The sequence below is a fragment of the Lissotriton helveticus genome, chromosome 8 (genome assembly GCF_964261635.1).
Source record: "Lissotriton helveticus chromosome 8, aLisHel1.1, whole genome shotgun sequence".
In the NCBI taxonomy this organism is placed as follows: domain Eukaryota; kingdom Metazoa; phylum Chordata; class Amphibia; order Caudata; family Salamandridae; genus Lissotriton; species Lissotriton helveticus.
In genome coordinates this window covers 1,028,773,368-1,028,785,933 of record NC_136069.1, presented here as the reverse complement: position 1 = coordinate 1,028,785,933, position 12,566 = coordinate 1,028,773,368, and positions in this window count along the sequence as shown.

The following is a 12,566-nucleotide window of genomic DNA, read 5'->3' as shown; positions in this document are numbered from 1 at the left end:
GCACCAAAGAGTGTTGCCAACTAGTTAAGTCACATGTGTTTCTAATGTTCTAGAATAGGCAAGATCGAGTTAATCCAAAGAAGAACATTTGTTTTTCAACTTGTATACTTGAATAAAATAACTCCTTCTTAGTGAAGAAGGTGTCCCTTAACCATTTGGAGATAGCCAAAAACGTTGTCTTCACTACCTTCAAACCTTATGCTGTTGGATATTGTGCAATGTAATGTGCATAAATCACCAATTTTGACCATTGCCATTGATTTCTGTAAAAGTGAAATTGTCATGGGTCCAGCAAAAGTCTGCCTGGTTTGCTTGCCTGTGCACTGGTTTACCTAGTAGTAGGTAATAAACTGGGTGACCCATTGTGTGGCTTTTCGGAGTTTTGATTAAAGACTTTGAGAGTTTTAAATTGTTAGGATATGGTATTATATAACATTAGGATCTGCAAAACACACTTCTAAGGTACAAATAACTCCACACTCCACGCTCACAAAGCACTTCACAACATCGGACCAGTGTACCTCAATGAACGACTCACCTTCTACACCCCGAACCGTCAGCTTCGCTCCACTGACCTTGCCCTCGCCACCGTCCCCCACATCTAGCGAGTGACCGCCGACAGCAGATAATTCTATCACCTCCCCGCAAAAACCTTTAACACCCTCCCCATCCACCTACTACAGACCCAGGACCTGCTGGCCTTCCAAAGACTCCTCAAGACCTGGCTGTCCGAACAGTAGCAGCACCCCCCCACCCCCCCAGCACCTTGAGACCCTCTCGGGTGAGTAGTGCGCTATAGAAATGTACTGATTGATTGATTGATAACTTGAGGCATGTTAATATATTATTTTTGTGTGGGTTACTCTAGATCAATTATTGTTGTCTGGTTTGTTCTACTTGGCAAAGGCGCGCCAAATGCTTGTATTGTTTTATATTTGTTGAGGTGTGGCATAATGTACTCGATGGATGACTGGCAATGAATGCATGCAGGGATGCAATAAGGTTAGGGCACTCCTTATTGTTATAGTTACAGGTTCAGGAAGAGTTGTGATGGGGGCTATGTGTTTATAGGATTGTATTTTCAACTCCTTTTGCTACTTACCATAGCAATAATCAGTTTCAAATATGTAATCTCACTCAACCTGGTAATTACTACCAAGTGATCAAGTTTACTGTTTGCTGGTCACTGTGGAGGGCGGTAACAGGTATATAATGAGAGCCCTGGACTTGAACATAATTTGATCACAGATTAAATGCTAATGTCTTTGACAAAATGTTAAAACTAAAAAATATGTCCAATGGTGAACATTTCACAGACGATTGTGCATGTTATGGTATTTTAGAAGAGAAATAGTGCTGTAAATGAATTGATATTTTTTAATGCTTTTACACATTTCATTTAGCACCACCTATTCATATTTTACAAAATCATAACATATTGGTAGAGTCTTTGGCTGGTGAAGGAGCCCCACAACTGGTGTAGCATTTGACAACTTTTATGATATTAGGTATTTATTTTTGGTGGTGTAATCTGACTTTCTAAACAATCTAGGCAAATGTTAGTAGATATTTACAAAGCCATGCAAGGGCCGAATTGCACTGCCTTGCTTGGCTTTGTACAGATATGCACGGCAATGCAGCAGGTTGCACTGCATTAAGTTACATTTCCTTTTGTGAGGTGTTCCATGGGTGAAGCATGGGTGTCCCCCTGCATCCACCTATGGATTTCACGCAATTCTAGATTTCCAAATGTTTGTAAACCTAGGATTGTGTGAAATTGCTATAATGATGATGATAAGAGCTTTGTATAGCGCAACTTAGCCCGTGGGCGTCAAGGCGCTGAGGATGGAAAAATCTGTGTGGAGGGGGAGGAGGCGTGCCGACTAGAGATAGAATTCACTGAAGAGCCAAGTCTTCAGGGCTTTCCGGAAAAGGAGATAGGATGATTGAGACCGGAGCTCCACTGGAAGGGAGTTCCAAATCCTTGGAACGAGGGAGGAAAAGGCCCTCCCGCCCCACCTTGCTTTAGCACTTCTGGGAACAACAAGGAGATTTTTATTCGCTGAGCGAAGGGCCCTGCTGGGGATATGACGGGACACAAGAGAACTAATGTCTTCTGCCCCAAGTCCATGCAGGGCACGGTGAGTAAGGCACAAGGCCTTAAATTCAATCCTTGCTTGCATGGGGAGCCAGTGGAAATTTTTCCTGATGGAGGAGCCTGATGACCGCCTCGGAGCGTCAACAACAAATCTAGCGGCCGCGTTTTGTATAATCTGGAGACGCTGGACAAGTTGCTTGTTAATTCCTAGATAGAGTACATTGCAATAATCTAATCTTGAGGTTATGAGGGCCACCGTGACCTGTTTACGAGCTTCGATCGACAGATAGTGAGCGATTTTCTTTAGGATTCGCAGAACCCCACAGCAGGTTGAGGCAGTCCTGCTAACCTGTTTATCAAAGGAAAGTGAAGAGTCAAAGATTACACCCAGATTCCGGGCAGACTGAGAGGGCGTGGGACTGGCACCTAGAGCAGAAGGCCACCAGTCAGTAGACCAGGTCTCCTGCTTACCTCCGAAAATGAGCACCTCCGTTTTCTCCCCGTTTAGCTTAAGGTAATTTCTCACCATCCAGTTCGCAACTGCTTCCATGCAGGTTCTAAAATTAAGGGCAGTGATGTCAGTGGTTTGCGAAATGGAGACCATGATCTGGGTGTCATCGGCGTAAGATACGACCTCCAGACCAAAGAATCTGACCAACCTGGCCAATGGTGTTACATAGATATTAAAAAGCGTGGGGCTCAGGGACGAGCCCTGAGGGACCCCACACTGCACAGGCTTGATGGGGGAAAGATAGTTGCCCAACTTGACCCTCTGTTCGCGTTGAGCCAGAAAAGATTTTAAAAGGCTAAGCGCGGGTCCCTCCACTCCTATCTCCCCAAGACGCATGGCCAAGATGGAAGGGGACAGGGTGTCAAAGGCGGCTGTGAGGTCGAGCAGGACCAGCAGAGTAGTCTGGCCACTGTTGACCTTAGCACGTATGTTGTTAGTGACAACTGTGAGGGCGGACTCGGTGCTGTGCGCCTTCCGAAAACCGTGTTGGGATGGGTCAAGAAGGCTAGTGTGTTTTAAGAAAGCACTCAGATGGGTGTTTAAGTGGGCTTCTAACATTTTCGCAGGAGCAGGGAGCAAGGAAATAGGGCGAAAATTCTTGAGGGTCCCTGGGTCTAGCGTGGGTTTATTAAGAAGGGGTTTAACAATGGCTAATTTCCATGGCTCCGGGTGGACACCCTCGTGGATTGCCCGATTGGCGACCTCGAGGAAGGGAGGGAGTAGGACGTCTCTGCACTCCTTAAAAATGTTAAGAGGGCAGGGGTCAGGAGGCGATCCTGACTTAAGGGCATCCAGGTTCAAATTAAGTTCTTCTAAGGTTAATAAGGGAAAGTTGGTAAAGTGGCAACCCTGAGGTCTGACAGAAATCATATCTACAGGGGGTGCCACCATGTCGGAAGGGGGCCCTAGTTCATGGTTGAGGGCTTCTAGACCAGAATGAATATCCATAATTTTCACATGGAAAAAGGTGGAAATTTGGTTGCAGAGGTCCTGAGAGGCAACAATGGGGTCGGGAGATTGAAGGGCACACAGGGAATCCATGATCTTGAATAGTTCCCGAGGGGAGCTAAGTGAGGTGGTGATTTTGATAAAGTGGGATTTCTTTGCCGCCAGCACTGCAGTTTTATACTCCTTGAGAAGTCTTTTGTGATTATCTTTTTCAAGGGGGTCGAGGTGGAGCCTCCAAAGCCTCTCCTGCTTCCTACATCCCTGCCTTAGTAATCTAAGGGTGACTGAATACCAGGGTCCTGTGGGGCGTTTCCTTGCGGAATAGTGCTGCTTAAGCGGGGGCCAGAGTATCGACGGCCTTGGAGATGGCATTGTGAAGGTCCTGAGCCGTCATGTCGGTGCCTTTAGGTGAGGAGGTCATGGAGCAGGACAAAAATGGGGCTTGGGTTTCATTATGTATCCCCCGATGGTTTCTCTTTAATTCCCATCTGCTAGGATCTCCCAGTGCAGGGGTGGAATAAGGGGTAAGAAAGACAAAGGGGACGGCCATGTGGTCTGACCAGGACAGAGGGAGGGGGATCCAGCATAATGATTAGGACCCATAACTCTTTGTGTTAACCCGCAAGAGGCCATGCAGTCCAACAGGTGGATAAAATCTGTGGAAGTGTCATTCTCCAAATGAAAATTGAAATCCCCCAAGATAGTTAGATTTGGCCTATCCATATAGGGTTCCAGCATTTTTAGAAGGTCAAGGCTAAAACTGGCCCTGGGGCCTCCCAAAAGATGGCATAAGGGCTAGAAACATATTTTTTCTCCTTCTTAGTTCCTCTTTCTGTGTGTGCTGCAGAAAGAGCAAAATCAATCAATCAATCAATCAAACAATTTATATAGCGCGCTACTCACCCCGGAGGGTCTCAAGGTGCTGGGAGGGAGGGGTCCGTTACTGCTCGAAAAGCCAGGTCTTGAGTTGCTTCCTGAAGGAGAGATGGTCGTGGATCATCCGTAGGTGGATGGGCTAGGGAGTTCCATGTCTTGGCCGCCAGGTAGGAGAAGGATCTTCCTCCGGCGGTGGCTCTGCGAATGCGTGGTACTGTGGCGAGGGCGAGGCTGGTCGATCGCAGCTGGCGGGTGGGCGCGTAGAAAGTGAGGCGGTTGTTGAGGTACTTGGGACCCAGGTCGTGGAGAGCCTTGTGTGCGTGGGTGAGGAGTCTGAACGTGATCCTCTTGCTGACGGGGAGCCAGTGCAGGTCTCTCAGGTGGACGGAGATGTGGTTGTGGCGGGGGATGTCCAGGATGAGTTGTGCGGAGGCGTTCTGTATGCGCTGGAGTCTTTTCTGTAGTTTGGCAGTTGTTCCCGCGTAGAGGGTGTTCCCGTAGTCAAGTCGGCTTGTGACGAGTGCCTGGGTCACCGTTTTCCTGGTTTCGGCGGGGATCCATCGTCAACTCTTACGGAGCATGTGCAGGGTGTTGAAGCAGGATGACGAGACGGCGTTGACTTGTCTGGTAATCGAGAGGGAGGAGTCCAGGATGAAGCCCAGGTTTCGTGCGTGGTCCGTAGGCTTGGGGGTGGTGCCCAGGGCAGGGGGCCACCAGGAGTCGTCCCAGGCGGAGGGGGATGAACCCAGGATGAGGACTTCCGTCTTGTCTGAGTTCAGTTTCAGGTGGCTGTTCTTCATCCATTCTGCAACGTCTTTCATTCCTTCGTGTAGGTTGGCTCTGGCGGTGGCGGGGTCGTTGGTGAGGGAGAGGATCAGCTGGGTGTCGTCGGCGTAGGAGATGGTGTTAAGGTTGTGTTGGCGTGCGATGGCTGCGAGGGGGCTCATGTAGACGTTGAAGAGGGTGGGGCTGAGTGAGGATCCTTGTGGTACGCCGCAGATGACTACGGTGGCCTCGGATCTGAACGGGGGAGGCGGACTCTTTGGGTTCTTCCGGCGAGGAATGAGATGATCCACTCCAGTGCCTTCTCTTGGATTCCGATGTTGCTGAGGCGCTGTATTAGGGTGCGGTGGCAGACAGTATGGAACACTGCAGAGAGGTCCAGGAGGATGAGGGCAGCTGTTTCCCCGTTGTCGAGCAGGGATCTGATGTCGTCGGAAGCTGCGATGAGGGCGGTCTCAGTGCTGTGGTTGGCTCAGAAACCGGACTGTGAGGGGTCGAGGGATCCGTACGTCTCGAGGAAGGCGGCGAGCTGTTTGTTGACGGTCTTCTCGATGACTTTGGCAGGAAAAGGGAGGAGCGACATGGGGCGGAAGTTCTTGAGGTCGGTGGGGTCCGCTGTCGGTTTCTTCAGGAGGGCGCTGAGCTCGGCATGCTTCCAGCTCTCCGGGAAGGTGGCGATGTTGAAGGAGATGTTGATGATGTCCCGGAGTTGGGGTGCGATAACGGAGTCGGCCTTGTTGAAGACGTGGTGGGGGCAGGGGTCGGTTGGGGATCCGGAGTGGATGGTGTTTATCGTGCGGGTGGTGTCTTCGGTGCTGATTGGGGTCCAGGCGCAGAGGGTGGTGGTGGGGGGCGTTGGTTTGGTGGTGGGGTGCGTGGTTGGTGCGCCGAAGCTGTTGTGTATGTCGGCGATCTTGCGATGGAAAAAGGAGGCGAGTGAGTCGCAGAGATCTTGCGAGGGAGTGATGTCATTGTTTCCGGTGCCGGGGTTGGAGAGCTCTTTGACGATGCTGAAGAGTTCCTTGCTGCTGTGGGTGTTGTTGTCCAGTCGTTCTTTGAAAATTGTCCTTTTGGTGGTGCGGATCAGCTGGTGGTGTGTGCGGGTGGCGTTCTTGAGGGCAGTCATGTTTTCTGTAGTCTGGTCGAGGCGCCAGCCTTTTTCAAGGGTGCAGCAGTTTTTCTTGGATGTTTTGAGTTCGTCGGTGAACCACGAGGCTTTCTTGCTGCCGGGTCTGCTGGGAGGGTTCTTCAGTGGTGCGAGGTCGTCGGGGCAGTTGGTGAGTCACTGAGTGAAGATGCGGGCTGCTTCGTTGGGGTCCGTTGTGCTGGCGGGAGGGTTCTGGCTGAGGGAGGTGGTGAGCTGGTCGGCGGTGATGGTGGTGCGGAGTGTTCTTGGAGCATGGCGACTCGTTTTAGAAAACTAAGAGGATTTTAGATTGAACAACCGGAAGAACAGGATAGGAAGAGCAAAACTGAAAGAAAATTTTAGTATCTAAAAAGTACTGCAACCACAACCAAAGATTTCATCCTGTAAAAGCCACAGCGCCCCTGCTATCTTGCCAAGATATAATCTCTAGATAAGGTAATAAGGACTTGTCCTTGTGCAAAGAAAGCTCAATAGTAGTGCTTGAACTCGAAAATCCTTGCACCAGCTGCTGTATTTGATATAAGGATGCAGCCTGCAATCAACTCACTAATCTGACTGATGTCTCTGAGCTGTGCCCGTATTTCTGTTCATATTCAGTCCCTAGATGATAAAGATACCCTGCACCCACAAGGATTAGAGGGAAAATTCTGTTGGTCCTGAGGAAGGTGGTACTAACCCACCAAAACGCGTTGACCTGGCGTATTTAGTCACCTACATCATCTGGACTACCTCAAACACAGAAATGAATGGATGTATTACATGTTGAGTGTAGGATGATAGTGAGTATGTATGAATAGGGAGTGTCAGTTGCTGTATGTGTGGTTAGTAGGGTCTTTTTCATAGAACTTGTTTAGGTTTTTGACACATGAATAATGTATTGTATTTTTAAATGTTTATGAAATTTGAATTGATATGATGAAAGTATCCAACAAAAAAGAAAAAAGAAATGCGTCTATTTGTATAAAAAAATAAAAGAAAATAATGAAATTGATATAAATCTATGTTATCTGTGGTGATTAGAACAATTCTTTTACTGTGAAAAATATTTTGAACTATGTCGGATATGCAAGTATAAGGTCATAAGGGAATTTCTCTTGGTTTTGTTTATATTGTCCTCTCTTTTCCCTGGCCAAAAGAACTCAATAGAGGGGGTCCCAATTTTCTGCTCTCGGCGGTGATCTTGCTCCAGTTCCTGCGGGGAACTTGTTGCGGGTGGTGATGGGTCGTGGTTCTCCTGAAGCTGAAGTGGACGCAGCTGTGATGTGTCCAATGAAGTCCGGTGGATTTTGAGAGTTTTAAATTGTTAGGATATGGTATTATATAACATTAGGATCTGCAAAACACACTTCTAAGGTACAAATAACTCCACACTCCACGCTCACAAAGCACTTCACAACATCGGACCAGTGTACCTCAACGAACGACTCACCTTCTACACCCCGAACCGTCAGCTTCGCTCCACTGACCTTGCCCTCGCCACCGTCCCCCACATCTAGCGAGTGACCGCCGACAGCAGATAATTCTATCACCTCCCCGCAAAAACCTTTAACACCCTCCCCATCCACCTACTACAGACCCAGGACCTGCTGGCCTTCCAAAGACTCCTCAAGACCTGGCTGTCCGAACAGTAGCAGCACCCCCCCAACCCCCCCAGCACCTTGAGACCCTCTCGGGTGAGTAGTGCGCTATAGAAATGTACTGATTGATTGATTGATAACTTGAGGCATGTTAATATATTATTTTTGTGTGGGTTACTCTAGATCAATTATTGTTGTCTGGTTTGTTCTACTTGGCAAAGGCGCGCCAAATGCTTGTATTGTTTTATATTTGTTGAGGTGTGGCATAATGTACTCGATGGATGACTGGCAATGAATGCATGCAGGGATGCAATAAGGTTAGGGCACTCCTTATTGTTATAGTTACAGGTTCAGGAAGAGTTGTGATGGGGGCTATGTGTTTATAGGATTGTATTTTCAACTCCTTTTGCTACTTACCATAGCAATAATCAGTTTCAAATATGTAATCTCACTCAACCTGGTAATTACTACAAAGTGATCAAGTTTACTGTTTGCTGGTCACTGTGGAGGGCGGTAACAGGTATATAATAAGAGCCCTGGACTTGAACATAATTTGATCACAGATTAAATGCTAATGTCTTTGACAAAATGTTAAAACTAAAAAATATGTCCAATGGTGAACATTTCACAGACGATTGTGCATGTTATGGTATTTTAGAAGAGAAATAGTGCTGTAAATGAATTGATATTTTTTAATGCTTTTACACATTTCATTTAGCACCACCTATTCATATTTTACAAAATCATAACATATTGGTAGAGTCTTTGGCTGGTGAAGGAGCCCCACAACTGGTGTAGCATTTGACAACTTTTATGATATTAGGTATTTGTTTTTGGTGGTGTAATCTGACTTTCTAAACAATCTAGGCAAATGTTAGTAGATATTTACAAAGCCATGCAAGGGCCGAATTGCACTGCCTTGCTTGGCTTTGTACAGATATGCACGGCAATGCAGCAGGTTGCACTGCATTAAGTTACATTTCCTTTTGTGAGGTGTTCCATGGGTGAAGCATGGGTGTCCCCCTGCATCCACCTATGGATTTCACGCAATTCTAGATTTCCAAATGTTTGTAAACCTAGGATTGTGTGAAATTGCTATAATGATGATGATAAGAGCTTTGTATAGCGCAACTTAGCCCGTGGGCGTCAAGGCGCTGAGGATGGAAAAATCTGTGTGGAGGGGGAGGAGGCGTGCCGACTAGAGATAGAATTCACTGAAGAGCCAAGTCTTCAGGGCTTTCCGGAAAAGGAGATAGGATGATTGAGACCGGAGCTCCACTGGAAGGGAGTTCCAAATCCTTGGAACGAGGGAGGAAAAGGCCCTCCCGCCCCACCTTGCTTTAGCACTTCTGGGAACAGCAAGGAGATTTTTATTCGCTGAGCGAAGGGCCCTGCTGGGGATATGACGGGACACAAGAGAACTAATGTCTTCTGCCCCAAGTCCATGCAGGGCACGGTGAGTAAGGCACAAGGCCTTAAATTCAATCCTTGCTTGCATGGGGAGCCAGTGGAAATTTTTCCTGATGGAGGAGCCTGATGACCGCATCGGAGCGTCAACAACAAATCTAGCGGCCGCGTTTTGTATAATCTGGAGACGCTGGACAAGTTGCTTGTTAATTCCTAGATAGAGTACATTGCAATAATCTAATCTCGAGGTTATGAGGGCCACCGTGACCTGTTTACGAGCTTCGATCGACAGATGTGAGCGATTTTCTTTAGGATTCGCAGAACCCCACAGCAGGTTGAGGCAGTCCTGCTAACCTGTTTATCAAAGGAAAGTGAAGAGTCAAAGATTACACCCAGATTCCGGGCAGACTGAGAGGGCGTGGGACTGGCACCTAGAGCAGAAGGCCACCAGTCAGTAGACCAGGTCTCCTGCTTACCTCCGAAAATGAGCACCTCCGTTTTCTCCCCGTTTAGCTTAAGGTAATTTCTCACCATCCAGTTCGCAACTGCTTCCATGCAGGTTCTAAAATTAAGGGCAGTGATGTCAGTGGTTTGCGAAATGGAGACCATGATCTGGGTGTCGTCGGCGTAAGATACGACCTCCAGACCAAAGAATCTGACCAACCTGGCCAATGGTGTTACATAGATATTAAAAAGCGTGGGGCTCAGGGACGAGCCCTGAGGGACCCCACACTGCACAGGCTTGAAGGGGGAAAGATAGTTGCCCAACTTGACCCTCTGTTCGCGTTGAGCCAGAAAAGATTTTAAAAGGCTAAGCGCGGGTCCCTCCACTCCTATCTCCCCAAGACGCATGGCCAAGATGGAAGGGGACAGGGTGTCAAAGGCGGCTGTGAGGTCGAGCAGGACCAGCAGAGTAGTCTGGCCACTGTTGACCTTAGCACGTATGTTGTTAGTGACAACTGTGAGGGCGGACTCGGTGCTGTGCGCCTTCCGAAAACTGTGTTGGGATGGGTCAAGAAGGCTAGTGTGTTTTAAGAAAGCACTCAGATGGGTGTTTAAGTGGGCTTCTAACATTTTCGCAGGAGCAGGGAGCAAGGAAATAGGGCGAAAATTCTTGAGGGTCCCTGGATCTAGCGTGGGTTTATTAAGAAGGGGTTTAACAATGGCTAATTTCCATGGCTCCGGGTAGACACCCTCGTGGATTGCCCGATTGACGACCTCGAGGAAGGGAGGGAGTAGGACGTCTCTGCACTCCTTAAAAATGTTAAGAGGGCAGGGGTCAAGAGGCGATCCTGACTTAAGGGCATCCAGGTTCAAATTAAGTTGTTCTAAGGTTAATAAGGGAAAGTTGGTAAAGTGGCAACCCTGAGGTCTGACAGAAATCATATATACAGGGGGTGCCACCATGTCGGAAGGGGGCCCTAGTTCATGGTTGAGGGCTTCTAGACCAGAATGAATATCCATAATTTTCACATGGAAAAAGGTGGAAATTTGGTTGCAGAGGTCCTGAGAGGCAACAATGGGGTCGGGAGATTAAAGGGCACACAGGGAATCCATGATTTTAAATAGTTCCCGAGGGGAGCTAAGTGAGGTGGTGATTTTGATAAAGTGGGATTTCTTTGCCGCCAGCACTGCAGTTTTATACTCCTTGAGAAGTCTTTTGTGATTATCTTTTTCAAGGGGGTCGAGGTGGAGCCTCCAAAGCCTCTCCTGCTTCCTACATCCCTGCCTGAGTAATCTAAGGGTGTCTGAATACCAGGGTCCTGTGGGGCGTTTCCTTGCGGAATAGTGCTGCTTAAGCGGGGGCCAGAGTATCGACGGCCTTGGAGATGGCATTGTGAAGGTCCTGAGCCGTCATGTCGGTGCCTTCAGGTGAGGAGGTCATGGAGCAGGACAAAAATGGGGCTTGGGTTTCATTATGTATCCCCCGATGGTTTCTCTTTAATTCCCATCTGCTAGGATCTCCCAGTGCAGGGGTGGAATAAGGGGTAAGAAAGACAAAGGGGACGGCCATGTGGTCTGACCAGGACAGAGGGAGGGGGATCCAGCATAATGATTAGGACCCATAACTCTTTGTGTTAACCCGCAAGAGGCCATGGAGTCCAACGGGTGGATAGAATCTTTGGAAGTGTCGTTCTCCAAATGAAAATTGAAATCCCCCAAGATAGTTAGATTTGGCCTATCCATATAGGGTTCCAGCATTTTTAGAAGGTCAAGGCTAAAACTGGCCCTGGGGCCTCCCAAAAGATGGCATAAGGGCTAGAAACATATTTTTTCTCCTTCTTAGTTCCTCTTTGTGTGTGTGATGCAGAAAGAGCAAAATCAATCAATCAATCAATCAAACAATTTATATAGCGCGCTACTCACTCCGGAGGGTCTCAAGGTGCTGGGAGGGAGGGGTCCGTTACTGCTCGAAAAGCCAGGTCTTGAGTTGCTTCCTGAAGGAGAGATGGTCGTGGGTCATCCGCAGGTGGATGGGCTAGGGAGTTCCATGTCTTGGCCGCCAGGTAGGAGAAGGATCTTCCTCCGGCGGTGGCTCTGCGAATGCGTGGTACTGTGGAGAGGGCGAGGCTGGTCGATCGCAGCTGGCGGGTGGGCGCGTAGAAAGTGAGGCGGTTGTTGAGGTACTTGGGACCCAGGTCGTGGAGAGCCTTGTGTGCGTGGGTGAGGAGTCTGAACGTGATCCTCTTGCTGACGGGGAGCCAGTGCAGGTCTCTCAGGTGGACGGAGATGTGGTTGTGGCGGGGGATGTCCAGGATGAGTTGTGCGGAGGCGTTCTGTATGCGCTGGAGTCTTTTCTGTAGTTTGGCAGTTGTTCCCGCGTAGAGGGTGTTCCCGTAGTCCAGTCGGCTTGTGACGAGTGCCTGGGTCACCGTTTTCCTGGTTTCGGTGGGGATCCATCGGAAGATCTTACGGAGCATGTGCAGGGTGTTGAAGCAGGATGACGAGACGGCGTTGACTTGTCTGGTAATCGAGAGGGAGGAGTCCAGGATGAAGCCCAGGTTTCGTGCGTGGTCCGTAGGCTTGGGGGTGGTGCCCAGGGCAGGGGGCCACCAGGAGTCGTCCCAGGCGGAGGGGGATGAACCCAGGATGAGGACTTCCGTCTTGTCTGAGTTCAGTTTCAGGTGGCTGTTCTTCATCCATTCTGCAACGTCTTTCATTCCTTGGTGTAGGTTGGCTCTGACGGTGGCGGGGTCGTTGATGAGGGAGAGGATCAGC